Raw genomic sequence first — 6,264 nt, 5'->3', positions numbered from 1 at the left:
AGATGTGTACAAGGTTATTAGCTGGGGTTTTGGTTTTAATTTATGACCACAAAAAGTACTAAACTACAAATTAACAGATGCACAGGATTTAGATGTTAAAACTGACATAAAAATTCCCCAGTTTGTGGAAGTCAGTTGAGTATCATCTTGCCCCACCTTGTGGTCATTTGGGAGCATACAACCTAGATAACTCCCGTGCTAAATAGAACAGATAATGTCTTACATTATCCTTGCTCACAGGATAATGTAATAGCATTGCTATAATGTTGCCTTTGGTGTGTTGAGCAAAGCTCCCAAGCTAGCAGTTCACTGAATTTGATCTGGTCAGTTGGTACAGAGCCCCAGAAACCCAGCCACTTAATCCAATAATGAATCATTCTTTTTAACTGCGTTTTCTTCTCACTCCCTGAAATGGACCAACACATATGCTGGGTTCTTCCCTGCCCCTCCGCTTTCATACCTGCTGCTCCATTACTTCCAACTTTTCCACTAAAACTACTGCCTGTGAGTTCTTTACTGGTAGGAACTAAAGGCACTTCTTGCCCAGAAAGAAATGTCATCGTAATGGTGACTCACCAAGTTCTACGAGTCACCTATCTACATATAAAAATTGCCTTATAATATAGAACTATTTTCTGTGCTATCCATTATGATAGACGATTTCATTGGCCACATATTGACCATCTTGTTGTTTAATGTTTGGGCTACTTGTACATTGTTTCTTCAACCGTAGAACGGGGATGGTACCAACAGTGGGTGCCTCTCAGAATTGTCATAGAGACTGAGTATGGTCTTACACCAGTGTTAGGTGCACAGTAAGTCATCAGCACACTTTAGCTGATATTATGTGTAAACTAAGTGCTCAATACGCATTCTGTTTTTTAGCTACATTTGCATAAACTGTGACAAGTCAGGGTCAGTAGAGTGGGTGATTATGAAAATGAGTTTATGTAGATTTTTGCTACATTCAAAAAGCAAATAGCAGATTTGAGGTTGTTCACATCTTTCCTTACCTTCTGGAGTATAAAGGATCTCACTTATGTAAGAATACACATTGTGCAGGTATCTTTAGGCTAGTGGATCAAAGAAGAGGGAGACAAAAGGTTCACAAAAACAATACATATACAACTTCATAGTGGCCTGTACAACAGTCATATGATATCTACAAGTTAAAACTGCTCACCAAGTACCTATAGCAAATTATAGAACTTCTGTGCTTGGATGATTTTATGAAATAAAGATGTCATCTCTTCAATTTAGCATAAAATATTTTCCCCACACCACTACCTTTCAGAAAAGGCATAAAATTGCCTCCAGAGAAAAACATGTGTTGTGGCTGCCACTCTGTGGTTTTGTTTTATATTGTAGCCCTCAGATATTAAATAAACGTTTTATATAGCCACAACCAATTTCTAAAATATACTGACAATTTCTAGGTATGGCTTTCTTCCTAGTATTATTAAAAATTCACCAAGTTGCAAAGAGGACTATGAATTAATTTATTGGTATCAATTATTGACTAAGTGGGGCCTGAAATCAGGTAAAAACTCACAGAGATCAAAATCACAGCTAAGTCACAGAAGAGCTAAATTGCACCACTGATGCATACATATACATGCTCATGACAACTTTAAAAAATTAAAATAGTATCTTATGCTTAAATTTATGGGTGTGTTAAATAACTTATGAGCTACCCATAAAATAGACCACATACTCCCATTAACAAGACAAAAAAAATAAGGAGTTGTATTTTTTTCAATGTACATAATTATATTCTATAGTCTATCCCTTTGAAAGGTAACACAGAGTAGGGGTTAAGCATAAGGTGCTGAAAACCCTGAACCTGGGATCCAATATCCCACTTCTATTATGTGTTAGCTATGTAATCTCAGGCATGCAACGTAACACCACTGTATGCTGCTTTCCTCATCCACAAAACATGGATGAGCTCAAAGGAACAAACTTCAGAAGCTGTTGTGAAGACTGATTATAGCTTTTAGAGCAGTCCTTGGCACTCAGGAAGGGTATCCAATTAATGTTAACACTTACTCTGTATAACCAAAATTATAGTGGTATGAGCCAAATTGGCTTTATTGCTAGAAATCAGCCCTTCCCCTTCAAACTGTTCCATTTCTCACCTGTGATCAGACACTGATTCCCCCATTTCTTTAAATCTGCCTCCTTCTCCCAAAACACTGATGTCATGGCTGCTGGTGACCCCTGAAGGGCAATTTTCTGCTGGAGTTGGAAGCCCTCAAATGACTGACTTCAGGATGTCAAAATTGCTCCTGAGTAGGATTTCCTATATTTCTTCTGTTTTATTCTTTTTAAATATGTTTTGTTGTCGCAGTTATTCTATTCCTGCTAAATTATATATTGGACAGATGGGGAGCAGATTAATTTTTTCTTAGTTTATGAAGGGCCATCTCCAGCCCTGAAATAGACTTGCACATAAGTACATGACCCAAAGGTCCTAAACTCTGGGCTTGGTGTCCTTGCACAATGGAATTCCCCAGTTGTAACCCTCAAAAAGGGGTGAATATATTTCTTGCATAGGAGAGTGAATTCAATATTTTGTTACTGAAGAGCAGATTAGGGGAGTCACTAGTGCTGTTCTTCAAATATTTTATTTTCCTTTCTTGTACATGCTCCCTTGAAGTTAGGTGTGGCCAAATGACTTATATCTAATGTGAACAAAAGTGATGTGTCACTTCAGAGTGGAAGTTTTAGTTTCAGTAAATAATTCACCACTTTCTCCATCCCCTGCCTTGCTGATGGTGGAATTATGTCAAGGTTGTGCCTCCATCAGCCTGGGTTCCAGAGTAGGTAAAACTCCTTCAACAATGTGCAGCCCCCCTTTAGGCCAAGGGGGACATACAGTTTGAGCAAAAAAAAAAACCAAAAAAAACAAAAACAAACAAACAAACAAAAAACCCTTTTGTGGTAATGCACTGAAATTTGGGGATTGTTTCCTCAGTTCACCTAGCCTATGCCATTACAGAAAATGATTAGCCTCACTGCAGTCCCTGGGAGATTCCCTGAACTCCCTGTTCTTGCTCCCAATAAAAGCCTTTTCCCTTAGTCTCCTGATTCACACCAGAGACCCAGGCTATAGTTTCAGGCTGATATTGCAAGACAATATTTAGAAAAGAACAGCTCAAAGGCTCTGCAGTCAACCTACCTGGATAATTTGAGGTTCCACCACTTACTCATTAGCCAAGTGACTGAGCGACATATTTAATATGTGTAAAATGGCGGTAACAGTGTTTACCGGTTCCAGTTACTATGCCTGTGTAAGAAACTACAAAATTTAATGTTGTCAAACAAGCTTTTGTTTGTGAATGAAGAACTTGACAGAGCACACAGCAGGGATGGCTCATCTCTCCTTCCCATGCGTGGGCTCCCAGTAGAAGACTCAAAATTAGCAGCTGGAGTCATCTAGAGGCTCACTCCTGACAGCTGGCACCTGACACAGCTGGCAGTTGTTAGTGGCTATTGTTGACTGTCGACTGAGCCCTTTGCTAGGGCAGTCAGCCCAAACTCACATACAGCCTCTCCATGTAGTCTGGGCTTTTTTATAATATACATCAAAAGAGAGAAAGCAGAAGCCAGATCACCTTTTGTGACCTAATTTCAGAAGTCACATAGCATCACTTCGACTGTATTCTACTAGAAGGCAATTGCAAAATTCTGACCAGGCTCAAGGAGAGAGGAAATAGGCTGCTTCTTCAGAGGGGTAGCCAGGATCTGGAAAAGTTCATGGCACCAGGAACACTGCTATGGCTACTTTTAGAAAAGAAAATCTGCCACACTTCCTAAGATTGGAATGAGCTAAGACAATAAAAGTACTTAGAAAAGCTGCTAAGTACTTACTTGGTATTGTTTTTTCCACTGCACAGTCTAGAACCACATGTAACTGCCTCCCTGCGCAGCTTCCACTCTGCTTCCTCATAGCCAGACTTTCCCTTCCTAGGGACCTACTCCAAGGATCCTTTATCACTGATTCTAGACCAAACTAAGGCAATTCCAAGACAGGAGGCATTCAGGAGCATGCTCTGACTCTGTGGCCTCAAGATGGTCATATCACAGTCTAATTCAAGGTAATTTCCCACAAAGTATAATCATTTGGAGGCTGGGCTATGATAGGCTTAGGATTCACTCCTTTTTGTATTTTCCTTGTAAAGGACTTAAGATTTCTGGCCTTATGTTAACCAAAATAATCTACCCACAAATATACAATTGTCCCTTTATAGGAAGAGATCTTCAAGAAAATGTTAAAACTTTAAAAGTAGATTTTGGTGGATTTTACTTTTCATTTTTTTTTTAAATAGAAGTGTATCATTCTGTCAAAACTATATGGTACCTTTTAGCAGATTTTAAGAGAAAGTGAAATGAACCTCCAAAGGGCAGGTCATTCACAATAGTTCTCACATCAGACTGAAATGGCAGAATGACATCACCTAATAATCTTTTAATTTTGCTTAAAAGGACTGGACTATTGGTTGTTAGAGATGCTGTGTAGATTAGTGTCTCCTTGGCACTAAATTACCAATATCCAGGAAAACAGCCTTGGCCAGTAAGTGAGCTATTAAGTCATGTATACAACAACCCAAGGGCCACCATTTCTTTGAAACTTCTACAATTTAAATTGCAAAAGAAGAGAAAAAGCTATCTTTATTCTTTGTGCCAAAAACCTGTGTAAATCTTGTGTGTGGCTTGAAATTCAGGAAGTTGCTGCCATTATACTTGACCTGTAGTTTGCTGCTATGAAATTGCCTTAACTAAGTATCTTTACTATGAAACTTCTGGGTGGTAACTAAATATGCCAGATCTCAGTCACTAAAGTTAAAAATGTAGAGCCAAACCCCACTCCCTGGAAAACTGGCAGTCTGGGGTTCATGTTATACCTTAATCTTGTCGTATACACTGTGTAATCATTATCAACCAAATTTCCCAAGTATTTTCGATGTCATTTACCATGGCTGTCTGAGGCTCTACCAGGAATAAATGTGCCTAGAATCAAATCATTCTAGGTTTAGGCAATTTAAGCAACTGCAAACACAAGATAATCATTAAAAGTCATCTACTAGGGCTGGGTGCAGTGGGTAACATCTGTAATCCCAGCACTTTGGGAAGACAAGGTGGGTGGATCACTTGGGGCCAGGAGTTTGAGACCAGCCTGACCAACATGGCAAAACACCATCTCTACTTAATATACAAAAATTGGCCAGGCACAGTGGCACCTGCCTGTAATCCCAACTATTCGCTAGTCTGTGGCACAAGAATTGCTTGAACCCAGAAGGTGGAGGTTACAGTGAGCAAAGATAGTGCCACTGCACTCCAGCCTGGGTAACAGAGCAAGTCTATCTAAAACAAAACAAACAAACAAACAAACAAGCAAACCAAAATCATCTAATACTAATGACATTTCCTCAGTTTCTTAGAGATATTCTTAAATTGTAAAGGCCTACAGCTAGCAAAAAATACATTCTTCTTCCAATTTTATTTATCTGTACACCAGCAGTTCCCTTTTCGAAAGTTTTTAAGAGCTAAGTTCACCTTTATATTTCAAAATGTTGTCCCTAAACAACAAATTACCATTCAAATGAAAATCTTCTACCTGTTCTTTGAATGTGTTACTACGCTCTCTTTCAAGTAGGTTTAGACTTTTACCAGAAATGCTTAGTTAGCTTGGTTGTCCCTCTACAACAGCGATCAAGAAACTATGGCCCATGGACTGTATGTGGCCCACCATCTGCTTCTATAAGTAACTTTTAATAGAACATGGCCATGCTCATTTGTTTACACATTGTCTATGTAACTGCTTTTGCACTATAAGGGCAGAGCTGAACAGTTCCAAAAGAGGTCCACAAAGCCTAAAATATTTACTATCTGGCTCTTTATTTAAAAAAAAGCCTGACCCCTGCTCTAGGACAAGTCTCCAGAAGTGACTTTGGCTCAACATAAAAGAAAAAAATGAACTATTATCTTGCTAAATAGAGCTGTCATGAACTCCTATACAAGACTCAAGTCTCAAGTCTGCCTAGGCAGCTGTTAGGAATGCAGACAGAACAAAAATAGTGTAGTCCTTTGATGACTTCCCTAAGATGAGGCAAGGACTGGAAGGAAGCCATGTGGGCACACGACGCAAATGTCATCTAAAGCAACTCTGCCAGGAGAGTGCTGTGAGTTCTTGTAGACATCAGAGCATTTTCCCTTCTCCTAGCTTACCCTCTACTTTACTGTGATACAGCAAAAAATTTC

Source organism: Gorilla gorilla, chromosome 7 (assembly GCF_029281585.2).
Source record: "Gorilla gorilla gorilla isolate KB3781 chromosome 7, NHGRI_mGorGor1-v2.1_pri, whole genome shotgun sequence".
In the NCBI taxonomy this organism is placed as follows: Eukaryota; Metazoa; Chordata; class Mammalia; order Primates; family Hominidae; genus Gorilla; species Gorilla gorilla.
This window is presented reverse-complemented; position numbering follows the sequence as displayed.